General features: G+C 35.3%; 1 protein-coding gene across 1 annotated transcript in view; it reads right to left on the minus strand.

Annotated features, from left to right (window-relative positions):
* LOC134652061 (uncharacterized) overlaps window positions 1-14,296 on the minus strand; it is a 210,304-nt gene extending 196,008 nt beyond the window's left edge. The window contains exon 1 of the mRNA XM_063507211.1: window positions 13,946-14,296. The gene's annotated coding sequence lies outside the window, so the exon portion shown is untranslated. The remainder of the gene's footprint in view (window positions 1-13,945) is intronic.
* Between the last annotated feature and the right edge of the window lie 911 nt (window positions 14,297-15,207).

Below are 15,207 nucleotides of genomic sequence, written 5' to 3' on the forward strand. Positions count from 1 at the left end.
TGCTCACGGCATGGGTACCTACTAGTTAAAGCTAAAATTTATTTTTAATATATGTTTATTGTTTTAATGGTTTATTTCGTTTTTCCGAAAACTTTAGTACAAACATATTGAGAACTTCGGTGTTCGCGGTAGGCCCTCTGTTCTGTACCTATTTACCGCCGTCGCGGATATTACAAAAGCTTATTAATTTTGATGAAGCCAAATGTCACATTCTCCGAATATTATTTATCAATATTAGTATATGTCTACATATTAATAGTAAAAAAAAAAAAAATAGTGACATCTATTGTTGAAATGAAATTTATTTTACCATAAAAATTAAGCTGTGCATACAGATTAATTTTTTCATAGACGGTAAATATGGTAGAAATTTCACAAGTATCAAGACTATTTAATCCATTTTCTGTGGTGTTGTCACATACTGATTTTTAAAAACTACTTTTAATCTAGCGCTGCAGACTTTCTTTGGTCTTACTCTATCATATTTTATGCTTTCAAGCGCTGTTGTCAGCTCGATGAGTCGCTCGTATGTTGAAAGTGATCTGACATTATAAGTCATTATGTAGAATTTTCTTGGCGAGTTGGTTGCTTTTTCTTTGTTTTGATCCTTTGGAGGGTGGTTTTTTAACATATAAGTACTTAACATTCAACTTAAATACCTACAGATGTGCAAGTTGTGAAGTTTCCGAAAAGTTTTCGGAAATTTCAGGAACATTGCACAGGAAAGAAAGGAAATTTTTATTTTGGAAATGGAATATTTCGATTCCCTAACAAATATATGAGAAATTTCCGAAATTTTTCCTTGTGGAAATTTCGCAGTTTTGGAAACTTCCTGACGGCACATCAGTAACTAGAAGTATACCTACCATATTTCTCCCAATCTTTCCTTTCTGACCTACTATTTAATAATCTAATACCTTTAAACGAGCAATTCTTGTTTATTTATTTATATATATATATGTATATATATTTCGGGGATCTCGGAAACGGCTCTAACGATTTCGATGAAATTTGCTATATGCGGGTTTTTGGGGGCGAAAAATCGATCTAGCTAGGTCTTATCTCTGGGAAAACGCGCATTTTCGAGTTTTATATGTTTTCCGAGCGAAGCTCGGTCACCCAGATATTAATATATTGATAATAGGTGATTAAGTCACGTCTAATCCCATCAAAAACATTACATGTAAAAAGGTGCAAGTCTCGCAACGCTTCTACTACAAAAAAGTTTTGAGATGTAATGTGAAACCAAGTAGGTTATTTTAATCAGTGCCAGGGGGTGTTAAAACCGTATCAATAAGATATCTTTAATTTGTAATACGTATAATGACTTGGCCATCGCACGGCTGCATAATGACATAAGGATCAGCGTCACCTATTAAAAATAATTCTAATTGAAGCTAGCGCTAATTGCAGTTTGAGCATTACACATATATACGAGTACGGTACGAGTAAAGCATGTACTGTGCGATTGCCAAGTCATTATATGTATTACAAATTAAAGATATCTTATTGATACGGTTTTAACACCCCCTGGCACTGATTAAAATAACCTACTTGGTTTCACATTACATCTCTTAACTTTTTTGTAGTAGAAGCGTTGCGAGACTTGCACCTTTTTACATGTAATGTTTTTGATGGGATCTCATCTCTTTTTGTAGGCAGCCTTTCTTTTCGGGTACTCATACCCATACTATGTATACACACATCATAACTAAACACATCTTCATTCATACTCACATCGTACATCGTAGTGTACCTTTACTTTACCTACTATTTGTAGGAACTGCAACAGTAACTTTGTAATAGCATATATTTATATGGGATTACAAACTTACTTATGCAGTTCCTAGATCTTTAAAACGTGACTGATATTGCAATATTTCTAGGTTTTCTATGGCTTGATAAGCTGAAAACTACTTATGTTTAAAATTTGAAGCTTTTGGGTATGCTAGAAGTACCTTAGAATTATGATGATCGTGAGTGTGTCAGTGTCGAAAATAAGGAACTTTGAGGTACAATAATTCTTAAACTACAAGTTCAAATTGAATGTTTTTGAGAATATATCTTAAGCATGTTAAGCCCTATATATTACTGAAAATTCAGGGTTCTAGCTTCAGCCAGCACAAAATTAGAGGACGTCGAAAATGGCCTGAATCGCTTCGAGAAAAGGATGGTACGGCCGTGCCTCTTTGTTTTGCTCGACTTGGCGGGGGCACTGCCGTGCCCCCAGATAATAAAGAAACATAATAACCCAAGCATAATTATCTTGCGAGTTTATATCTAACAATTGTAAGTTTATAAATTAATATTCTTAGCAATATAATATTCATCAAAATATTTCGAGGCTGTTCTCATATTTAATCTGGAGCCACCAATTGTTAAAAACAATAGTTGCGTTAGCTATCTATTACTTAACAAGGGAATTGTTTTCAAAACCACTTGTTAACTAAGTACCTAGTAGGTACTTTAAAACGGTAATTAAAAACAGCTCTCTGAAAGCGAATCTCAATAAAGTGGTAAACGTTTACTATTAATGGCTTAATAGCCACCTATCGAACCAATTATTAAACGAAAACGATACTAGTTAATATCGTAATAAAGGGAGCTGAAATATGGCTTAATTGTCGAGATCAAAATGGGCTCTACTTAACTACTATACCTACTTAGAAATCTTATATTACCCGACTACCAAGAAACGATAGTGTTTCCATGTGTTTAATTTAGTCTATGTATAAGTAGTGACATTTATTTCAGTAAAGGCTTGCACGGTTACTACTTATTTCCGATGTAATATTTCTTTGAGGAAAATAAAATGTGAGACGGATAAATAGTTTATGTCAGCAACGTTGGTAAGCAAATTATAAATAGTCAAGCATCTCTCTCAACAACCGGGTAGGCTGAATTCATAAGACGGTAAGGTTAACCCAGGCAAAGTTGGCAGCGATTTTGATAGCCCTGACTGTGCAAGTATTATTTTAAACATGAAACTTCTATGAAATTATGAAGTTTAAATAACACTAGCTCATGCAGTCTGGGTATAAAAATCGCTGCCAACTTAGCTTGGTCTAACTCTAGTTTTATGAACGTTAGCGGTTATTTTGAATAGGTACGTGCAGTTAACACTAACAAAGGTGTCAAACACCAAAACTTGATCGAAAAAGTCAGTCACGCATTACCAGTGTCGAAACCATATTAAAAAAAAAGTATCTGTAGTGTTGTCGTGACACGGTTAGTGAAAAAATCTATATTTGGAGGCGATTGCAGTATTTAGCCAATGGCGGCGGTGAATGCGGCGAGGCTGCGCCGGCGCCGAGGCCGAGGTCCGAGGGTAGGCGAGCACGCAAGTGCGATCGATACTCTACTCTAGGTATGTGTAACATATTATTGCAATTTTGAAAAGTAGGTGTGAATGTTGTCATCATTATCGGCCTACTTCAATCTGACAATTGGGCACAGGCCTCCTCCAGAAGCGAGTTGAGTATGAGAAACCTGAATTAAGGCTTCATCACACAGCCGCGTTTTCCGGGCGGGGCGTGAGCGGGCGTGAGCGTTTTACATGTAAAAGCGGCGCGCCCCGCCCGGAAACCGCGCCTGTGTGACGAAGCCTTTAGACAGGCTCCCAATCCCAATAATGCGTGGTTAACATCGCCCACACTGTTAACCGACAGTTCGTAAACCTTATTACAAAAAGCATAAGGTCCACCGATGGACAGTTAAGAATGGTGCTGTTTGTACGTGACCGATTGTTATGAATGGTGTGATGGTCGATGTATGTATGATCCGATCCACATTGCATGGATTATCTAAAATTTGGCATCTATTAGTATCCCTAATAAATTGTACGACATTATTAAGCCCTTTTTTTCAAGAAGCCAATAAATTGATTTCCTAAATAATTTACTGATAATACCTCCATGCGTCATGGATTTTTAAGTACCTGGGCATAAAAGTAAAATAAGCTATACCTGTCGCATCGAATATCCCTATTATTCCCTATGACAGTTTCATTCATCACATTGAAAATACCTTCAATATGAAAATTTAATACCAACTCTTGACTGTCCAAAAAAGTTAGCTTGGAACTTGTGTAACCGACAGTACCTACTCCACTAAACGGATTTTCTCAATTCACGACTTCTCAGGTCCGTCTTGTCTCGACCGAAACCTTGAGACTAGCCTGTATGATTTATGTATACAAATCACTTCTATATTATTATAACGGTAATTCTAACCGTGACTTCCTCCGGTTACCTAATTTAAGTGTAACGTGAGAATTTATTGGTAATTTGTGTTGAAATAAAAAAATACGTGTGATAGTATCTTTTGAAAGGTTTTCATTGGAAAACACAAAAAAAGTAAGTTTTTTTCTTTTTAGCGTTCCGTAGTCAACTAGGGACCCTTATAGTTGCGTCGTTGCGCCATGTCCGTCTGTCTGTTTATCTGACTGTCCGTCCCCATCCGCGGCTTAGCTCACTGGCCGTTAGTGATACATATAAACCCGTTTGATAACAAGAAATAAGTATCTGAATAGGCCTGATTTCATAAAAAGATATAAAGCCCATCCCATCCCATTGCTTAAGATAAATTTAAAAGTAAATTTCTACATCTTTCCATGGTTCATATATTTCTTCATGTACATGTACAAGAACATACAAGTTACAAGAACATAAGTAAGTACACAAGGTGACAGCCATGTCTTTGTTCGGAATATGCCCTTACAGTGGGAGGGAGTGGGCCTCCTTGGATTGCGATCGAGTTCTGATACTTCTGATTCAGAAACATCACGATAAAACTTCAATTAAAATATAGATACTTAGTGCTTATACATTAGGTATATTCGCAAATGTCAAATAGAGGCAATTTAATCTGGTGATAAAGGATAAAACGTATGTAATTGCTTTTAATTAATTAATTATTTCAGTGTCACACGCAGCAATAAAAATAAATTTACCGTCTTTAAGAGGCTCCGTAAAATCCATGCAGGGGTACTTTGGAAAAGCACTTGTTTTATTTAATTACAGAAATAAATAAGGTAAATCTTCGAACGGTCCCCGTACTTAAAAAAAGCTATTTCGCACACCTTAATAGGTTTCTATTTAAGAAAAACAAAATAAGTTAAACATTTTTCTTTTTAAAATACTGGCCATTAAAAATATCGGTGGATAATAAACTTCTTTTAATTTGAATTGCGGAATATCATTTATCACAAAACTGCGACATGCCATTTATTACATAGATTGTTGGGCATTTATTAAGCTGCTGTAAAAAAAATACCTGTCATACGAGTGAGTGGAAGGACCTTCGACCAAAAGTCAACGAAAAAAAAACATAGCAAACACGTATCGTTAAAAATCTAGACACTATTTTAAGCGACTTTTAAACATAATTATGACGCAAGTTGATTGTGTAGATAAAGACTAGTAAATGTAAAGAGTACCAATCCCAGAACGTCGCGTTACTTGTCTTATGAATTGTGAAATTCATACTACCTCCGTTTAAGCGAAGTAACGCTCTAAAAATAATGATGGCGTTACTGTGTTTAGCGGAGGTTAAACCCCCTTACAATAAATATCGCAACTACCCCATCACGTCACACCATCTAGATTCTAGAACAATGACGACAACGCACCTTCGTATGAGTAACCGTTCTTTATTATATGCAGGTTTTTAAGAAGGTAAATAAAGTAAGATCCGGTAGAAACTCAACACTATACGCTAAGAATCGAATTTCTTGTATCACTCGACATAATATCTTGGAACAATGGCGCAGAAGGCGGAAACAGACAACTGTTCCTAGGAAATGCGTGGGACACACGGCTGGGGAGGGCGTCCAGCCTTTCCTACCGTAATGTGTCGCTTGGTAAGAGATCAATTAGAAGTCGTTCTTATTCCTAATACAACGCGACTTGGCAATTATCGCAAGTTCGTACGAATTTTACTCGTGCGAACGCGCGATCACACATATTGATCTCGAAGGTGGCCACTACATTAGTAAGTAATTGGCCTTTCCAAACAAATCATTAACACACAAGCCAAAAGAAGTCGTATTGTTAAGAGTGGCCAATAACCTAATAACCTTTTTGAAAGAGCCATTACAACATTAAAATTATTATTAAAGAAATGAATTGGTTGATAGCCGAATGTTATCCTCACGTCACGTCAAGTTGTACAGAAAATTAAAGATTAAAATTGAACCTATAAATAAAATAGGTATTAGGTGTAGAAGTATGAAGAGAATGTTCTAGCGAAACTGATGATAAATTTGAATACCTATACAGATATGAACAAAATAGCTGTTTTAAAAACCTGCAAGATTCAAGTTGGTGCGAAAACAATATAGTTTTTATGTATAGTGCCGTTTACCAGAAACTGGTCAGTATCTAGATAATATACCTACTCGTAAATGCCGAAACCTGCTGACATTTACATCTGATGAACTCAGTTACTCATCTTCAAGCCAAAATCATAAAAAGATGTACAATGTTGTTGCTAATGCAAGTAAGTTGTTATAAGTTTATTCACCAGAAACAAGTGATTAACATTTGAATACAGACATTTAGGCATGGATGTACGGTCAGCAAATCTATTAGCTGGGCACACGTGCGTACGTGTTTGTATGCAAGGGAGCCAAGCTTATAGTTTTACTGGCTGCACCTACCAATCTAAGTTAATAAAGTCTTAAACAAAATGACGTAAAAAATATCTAATGATACTTTACATAATGATTGAAAAGTAGACATATTTTATAAGAATGGACAAATGTTATTTAAATACGAGTACATACGGGAGCTGATAGTCAATAAATGTTGTCTTTGTAATAAAGTTAAATAATTATAAAAATAATAATGTTAAAATGCAGTGATAACAACTCACAGGCAAGAATCTATACAGCCTAATGACGAAACTAGTTGCACATTAGACCAAAAACCTTGCAACTAAATAGCACTAAACAAATAAAATGTCACGTCCAAATACGTTCATTAGTCTGTCAATTTATTTTGGCAAACATGGCGCAAGCTTGAGTCTCCTCTCGCCTGTGTCGGTGCATTGTTTCTACGCGAAACATTACCTTGGCTCACGTGCAAGAAACAGTTCATACTCTGACATTTCCAATAACTTAGAAGAGTCACAAAGAGCGCTCTTGAACTTTTAAAGAACCATAAAGGTCACTGATAATTTTATCTGTACATTAAATCCGCTAGGCGCTTTTACGAACGTCGCGTTGTTATCCTTTATTTAATATGCGACCAATAAATGCATGACATTGGAAAAAAGTAGGTACTTATCCTTAATTTGAAAATATTTTATGCGTAACTGAAGTCCGTGGTGATTGCTTAGTCGTGATTATTAATAGCTGAATCAAAAACAAATTGTTTAAATGGGTGTTTTTTTCCGTATTTCATAATAGTTTTATCACAATGGTTTATAGCATGGCTGTTAGACTAGAGGAGTATTAACATTTAAGAATGTTCTTATATATCGCGACTTCACGGCCGAATGTCGCAAAAACAATAATATCATTAGGTATATTATTATATAGTAGGAAATTTTTAATCAGCCAGAAGTCTGAAAAGGACATCAACACAAAAAAAAGCACGCTATGCACTTGTCAGTTTTATTTTACTGTACGCGCACATTTGCGGTTTTTCTTTACCAAAGAAATATGTGTTATTATGTTATATCTGCTATTTAGATATCAAATCTGTAAGTTTATGCCAAAGTGTTTCTTGTCATATATTTAACAAAGTACTATCACTAATTGCATGACACGATCACGTCAGTAGACCATATTTGCAGAGTCATAAGAGCCTATTTTATATCATATCATTTGCTGCGTTAGTTTGCAGTAAGCATTACAGTATAAGAACACAACACCGCCTACTTTTGCCCTTTTTGAATCGCAGTGCAACGTGCAACATTAAAGAATATTTATATACAATCATAAAATTTTATTTTCAAAGACACAACCAGAAATTGTAATAATAATAAATAGCAAAGGCACATAGGCGATATGAAAAAGGTTAAAGTTAAAGCTTGTTATCAGGTAAGGGGAACTTTTACAACCGATTGTTTGCATTTTCATAACTCTCGAAGCTCTCCTAGCGATAAGGTTTACAATGTATTCTCGTTGATGGCGCAAGTGTGGGCGAGCCAAGTTTTCGGACAACCAGTTTAAAGTGAGCTGTACATGTACACCTCCTAAGCGTATTCGGAGAGCGCACTAGTTTGGCTAAGACTGAGCTTCGACTAAGCAAGATTGGAAAGTGATTGTAATGACAGCCCTGATAACGCTGCTGTAAACATTCCAGTGAAGTTTTTTAAACTAGGTACAGTCAGGTACACCGATGAACTAGTTTTATTATCTAGGGCGGGAATTATCTGGGACGTTAACATGAGGTAGGTATATGATATTTTTCATACACCTAATCTTATAATTCAAAATTTAAGCGGAAGAAAAAGAACGACAACAGTGCCCTACGGTATCAACAACTAAATATTATATTTGGATAATTCGTGAGATTGATAAGGAAAGTAGACTATCAATAGTCTCCTCGCCACTTTTAAAGACTAGCTATTTAAATACGATCGTGCAGTAGAAAATGCAAATACCTAAACTGTCGGGTTTTGTATTAGTACTAGTGATACAACGAGATAAAAGATACAGGTAATGAGAAATTGCTGTTACATGATGTCGCCACAGTGCATTGCGCAGTTTTGCACAACGCGGTCCACCGAAAATACTCAATTCTGTCTCGGTTTCTTTCTTTTATACGATTAATAGAATGTCTTATTCATAACGTAAGCTTGAAATAAAAGTATGTCGGATAATTTTGAAAATAAAGATCAATTTCTACATCCAGCCTGATTAACAGAATTTCTGGACTTTTTTATACTACGTCGGTGGCAATTTGGCAAATAAGCATACGGCCCGCCTGATGGTAAGCAGTCTCCGTAGCCTATGGGCACCTGCAACTCCAGAGGTGTTACATAAGCGTTGCCGACCGCACCCTCGTTGAACTCATCGGCAAAAAACAATAATCAATTTGTTGCTAAGCCAATTCCTAAACATACTTATATTTTTTGACCGAAGCGTAGCGAAGGTCTACGTTTTGACTCGGGCATTTTGCTTTTGTATGTCCGGATGTTCTCCTCTACAGGTGGCAATTCTTAACCGATTTTCGTGAAATTTTGTGACAGAATTCTATGAGTAAATAATTTTTTTTTGTCGATCCGGTTTTTGGAAATTTTTCAAAATGGCGGAGTCGTGATAGCTCCCGCCTAACCAAATAGTCGTATCGGTATCATAACAGTTTTTTCTTTTTGAGATATGTTTATAGATTAAATGGCCAAAAATTCAGAAAATTAGTATCGCTGGTTTTGGCGGTATTTAGATATTTAGTTTTTACTTGAGAATGAGTAGCTAAATTTCGTCAGCTTTAATAAGAACTATAATGGCGTATTTTGCAAACTTTCGCTTTTTAGGGTTCCGTAGCCAAATGGCAAAAAACGGAACCCTTATAGATTCGTCATGTCTGTCTGTCTGTCCGTCTGTCTGTCCGTCCGTATGTCACAGCCACTTTTCTCCGAAACTATAAGAACTATACTGTTGAAACTTGGTAAGTAGATGTATTCTATGAACCGCATTAAGATTTTCACACAAAAATAGAAAAAAAACAATAAATTTTTGGGGTTCCCCATACTTCGAACTGAAACTCAAAAATTTTTTTTTCATCAAACCCATACGTGTGGGGTATCTATGGATAGGTCTTCAAAAATGATATTGACGTTTCTAATATCATTTTTTTCTAAACTGAATAGTTTGCGCGAGAGACACTTCCAAAGTGGTAAAATGTGTGTCCCCCCCCCCCTGTAACTTCTAAAATAAGAGAATGATAAAACTAAAAAAAATATATGATGTACATTACCATGTAAACTTCCACCGAAAATTGGTTTGAACGAGATCTAGTAAGTAGTTTTTTTTTATACGTCATAAATCGCCTAAATACGGAACCCTTCATGGGCGAGTCCGACTCGCACTTGGCCGCTTTTTTTGTTTGCATCGGGAGGTCCCTGGTTCCATCCCTAGTAATTGTATACTGCTACATAACTTTTTGTATTTTTTTTATACTTAAATTTCGTATAGTTGTTTTTTCTTTTGAAAAAATGAAAAAATTCGTATTTTTTATTTATCAAGCGCGGGTTAAGCGTATTCGTTTAATTTTTGTTTGTAGCTTTATGTAGTTTTTAATGTACTATACCTATATTTTAATAAATATTTTTGCCATACATTTATTCACTTTTAAGCTCTGCTCGCGAGGTCTACAGCTCACAGAGCCACTAGTTTTAATCCTTATGTGACAAACTAACGCAAATCCTCGAACTCTTAGGTGCCCGTTTACCATCAAGCAGATGTACGCTTATTTGCCACTACAGTGGAATAACAAACAGCTTTCTCGTCACAGACAAAACTATGAAGCATGTTGTTAAAGAGGGTGCATTACATTTTTTATAATTACTTTTTATATATTATAGTTTGATAAATCGTTATTACGAATAACGTAATGAATGGCATACTACCGTAATAGCTAATTAACAGTACACATAATGTTATTATTGGTATAATGGTCATAAGGTATATTTACACTTCGTCTAATATACATTGCCATAATTATTACATACTCTAAAGCATATTATTTGTTATAACAAGTGATATCGCATAATTATTTGTGTGGCATAATAGTTGCATGACATAAATGGGTTAGATTAGGTTGGAACTGCGTCTCCGCACAAACGAATAACTAAGTACCTAGCAAAAGGAGGGTTAGGTTAGGTTAGAACTTTGACCCTCCGTAGAATGAAATACCTAGCAAAAAAGTGGTTTAGGGTAGGTTGGAACTGCGACTCCACACAAACGAATAACTACCTAGCAAAAGGAGGGTTAGGTTAGGTTAGAACTTTGACCCTCCGTAGAATGAAATACCTAGCAAAAAAGTGGTTTAGGTTAGGTTTGAACTGCGGCCCCCGCAGAATCGAAAACCATGAAAAAATTGGTTAGGTTAGGTTAGAACTGCGACCCCGCTAGAATAAAATATGTAGCAAAAGAAGTAATATGTAATTTTTTATTTTATTGTTATTATTAAATGAAATATGACAAGAAAAATTATACAATATATGTATTTATACTTGATAAAATTGTATAAAGTATTACATTATACAAAAATATAATATAACAAATGTCATTATAGCACATGTGTATATATTATTTAAAAATTATATTACAATAGGCATTATATCAATGACAGTTTAGATGAAATCACAATATAACAAAGGAAATGTATAATAAAAATTACATTATAACATATAATAATATATCAAATAGCGTTATAACAAATGTATGATAGTTTTTTTATAATTATATTAAGCATTACACACCCTGTTAAAGAAGCTAATTTTCTATGCCTTAAAGTAATTGCTCCGTCATCGTCACCCACGTACATTTCTTGTCAATCGGGCAACTAGGTAAGAGTGCCACTTTTTAGATTACTCGACAGCTTGTATCTTACGTTTGTAGGTTATGTTATATTTGAATTTCTCTGCGTGTCTTAGTTTAAACAAAACTTAAACTTGTAAAACATTCAAGCATTATTTATTTACGGTGCTAGTTCACACTTCTATATCTGTCACGTCATGTCCCTTTAACTCAACAGAGTTTCTCTTTCTCTTTACTCAACCTTTTGGACACCTTATCTAAGACAAATGTTTATCGTACACCTATGACCACAATGTAAAATTAGTTACAAGACAGATTGAAATTTTTGATAAGAGATGAGCTAAATCTATCTATCAAGGCAGATCCTCCACCGAAAAACATAAACGATATCACGCATCACACGGATTCTTATTTTTTAAATTCCTTCTGTAAAATGTTTATGGACAAACCAAAAAATATAATAATGATAACATTAAGGATGAAAATGGCTGAATCTGCACACATTTGCAATGTAAATAAATAATATTTATAGCCATAAAAACATCCACGTTGGGTTCCTATAATGGCTATAATCTCACAGAAATCCCAGTCCTGCCTAGCCTAATGGCTAAAGCTAACGAGTTTATATCGACTAAATTTGTCTAATGCGTATTTAAGTTAAAATTTATTGAAGGACCGTGGACAATCACGATTTCCTCGCAAAAAGATACATGCATTAGGTAGTTATGTCATCGCGGCGATGGTCATTAATTAGCAAAAAACAACTAAAAAGATTCAATTTACACATCAGAGATGGTTGCAAACAGACATGTATACAGGGTGTTTCATATAGCAGGAGCAATAAATTAAACTGTAGGCTGTACTCCTCAAACTGACCAACATTTGTTCAGCAAAAAAACCCTGCTGGAAAATCCTCAGTGGAAAATTCGGTAACGAATTTTTTTCCAGAGAACATTTTCGATATGCTTAACCTACACTAAAACGAAAAATAAACGAGTAATATTAAAAAAAAAGTAATGAAATAAAAACGTTGTTGAGTCTTTACTTACTGAACGAAACGTCTAGGTACCTACCTACACTTGTGGTGGCATTACAACTTTTTTTAATGGTCAGTCAGAATCCATCCGAAAGGTCAGCGCCGTTATCATTGCAGTCATCGATATTTTAATGTACCTACGCGGGTACCTGACCGTTGATTTCATGTCGAAGCAGACAGATTTTTTGCGGGTATGAGGCTCATACCCTCTGCTGTTTAAACTTTGCTGTATCATCATTATTAAAGATGAAAGAGGTTAATTATGCGATATTAACACTATTTTCCCCAACAAAAATATTTTTACTCTAACCTAACCAAGACAATAATAGTACTTTTTTCACGTGCCTTCGAACTCTCGCTACAAACTTGGCCCCTGTTTTACTCGAGCTACTCAATTCCAAGCACATACCCACAACATTACCTCCATAAGGATGTAACGTCATAGTGCATTGAAGTTTGTATAGTACTTGTTGTCAATTGTGTTTCCGTAAACCCAGGCCAGATGAGTCAGAGACCTTTTCACCCACCATTGTTCGGAAACCAGTTCTCAAACTGTTTTCTTGGATTTTCGTTTAAAAACCTTCTAAATATTCATTAGCTAGACATAAACGTTGGAGTCCAACTTGAGCATAATTAAAAAAAAAACTAGTTTTGCTTACTTAAAGACAAGTTTGCAAAGTTATTAGTAAAGTTTTTTTTTTAATTATGTGGCTTTAAAAAAAGGATTAACGATATTTCTAAATTCCGGATGTTGGTATTTCTTCACGCTATTAGGTACCTACTACTTAAAGTTAGGGTACAAATCTTAAGAAAGTTCCTTTAATCGCTATAGATAAGTAAATCATTCCTAATGTTCCTATAATAGCAATAGAAAATACACTGCAAATATTTCATTTCACAAACGGATCTACCGCGATATAATTTCATTTTATATGTGTACAAATCGCGAGAGTTTTAAGTGTTATAATTATAATATACTGCAAGTATGTTATTCTGACTAACCAGAGGGTCTATCGCGAAAAGTCTGTAGATTTTCGAGGTAGGCCCTCAGGTACCTACCTATAATATATACCTAGACCTCAGGGTATCTAGCACACCATTTTCAAAACAATTAACAATTTACAGACTCATTCGTCAAAATTCTGAATTATTGTGCAATTAGGCTATTGAACATAATATAACTTTTTTCAACGGTACATATATTTCTGGTTAATAAAAATTAGATTAGTAGGTAATATGTATACTTCGCAGAAAACATGTTTGTTAGTCTTACTACTCTTAGTGTTCGAACTAGTTAAAAGTGCATAATTATGCAGAAACACTGATAGCATACCGGGTTACAAGGCCCGATAAAGCGGCATTAAGGCTTTCTCCCGCAGAGTTATACAATAAGCATAACTGTAAACATCCGCTCTTACCTTTACTTAAGCAAGTCCGTTAAAAATTCCGACACTGCTGTAGGAAACACTAACACTTCGATTTTAGCGAGTCGATCAAGTCTGATCGCACCGTTATTCACGTCATATGTGTGTCAAATAACGAGAAAAATTCTCACAATCTCCGTTTAGAACACTCACTGTATAAGTAACGTCCAGATAAAACACTTGGAGTACCCTTTTGAACACAAGTTTTCCGGTCACTGTCACTTAGTCCTTACAATTTGAATGTTTGAAAATGGAACGGTTGGCGCACGCGCCGAGTGTGCGTTCAACTCAGGCGCAGCAGAGAACCGAGCGCCTCTCTCTCAAGCCAGCGACTGGCGCTCACCGCCGCGCGGCCCGTTTCGCAATCGCAACCACGGTTTTCTTGCAATATCTTGTTGCATGGCAACTGTTGAAAATGCTACGTTTTAAACCTGTATGGTGTTGACAAAAACAGTAATTTTGCTATCGATTGTGGTTAATAGCGCGGCGACGCCTAGCGCAGCGATGCACCACATGTAGCCTTGTGTTTGTGTTAATACCAGTTTTAAAGGCAATGAAAGTTGAAATTACTTGAGAAACAATGTAAACTTGGCAAACTATCGTTGTCACGATTTTAAATCAGAATTACTTATTTAGTTTTGTCAATTCTACTTAACAATAGAGATTTTTTAAGGTTTAAGGTATTTATCAAAATATGTACCAAATGTTTTAAGTTATTAAAGAGTAACTTTTTCTTAACTCGTATTCTAATGACTAATATAAAAGTGAACTTTTCATATTTTGCTATTTTGCTTACTTCAACATTGGGACATAACATATAATCTCAATAACTAAGTAGGTAGGTACTCGATTCTTTCGAAATCAACGATCTCAATCGGCTCTTAAACAAATGACCAAAGCACTCATTTCACCAGACAATCAAACAATACTAAACTATGCGGAAGCCAAAACACACATGCCAGATATTTCGACTTCGGAGTCGCAGCACTCGAAACGAAAGGCTTAGACATGCCATTATAAATACCACCTTCGTTTTTATAAAGCTGTAACGGATATCTTGGTCAAGTTAAATTGGAGAAGAACGAACATGTGTGACACTAAATAGTGAATTAGAAGAACCACGATGTTACCAAGATAAATAACATTATCGTCACGCGATGCCCCGGGCATAAAAATGGATTCAGATTCATTGTAAGTAATAATGCGGCTTAAATGGTTTGCTGTCCCATTGAATGTAGGTATGCATAAACTAGGTT

The sequence above is a fragment of the Cydia amplana genome, chromosome 11, assembly GCF_948474715.1.
Source record: "Cydia amplana chromosome 11, ilCydAmpl1.1, whole genome shotgun sequence".
Lineage (NCBI taxonomy): Eukaryota > Metazoa > Arthropoda > Insecta > Lepidoptera > Tortricidae > Cydia > Cydia amplana.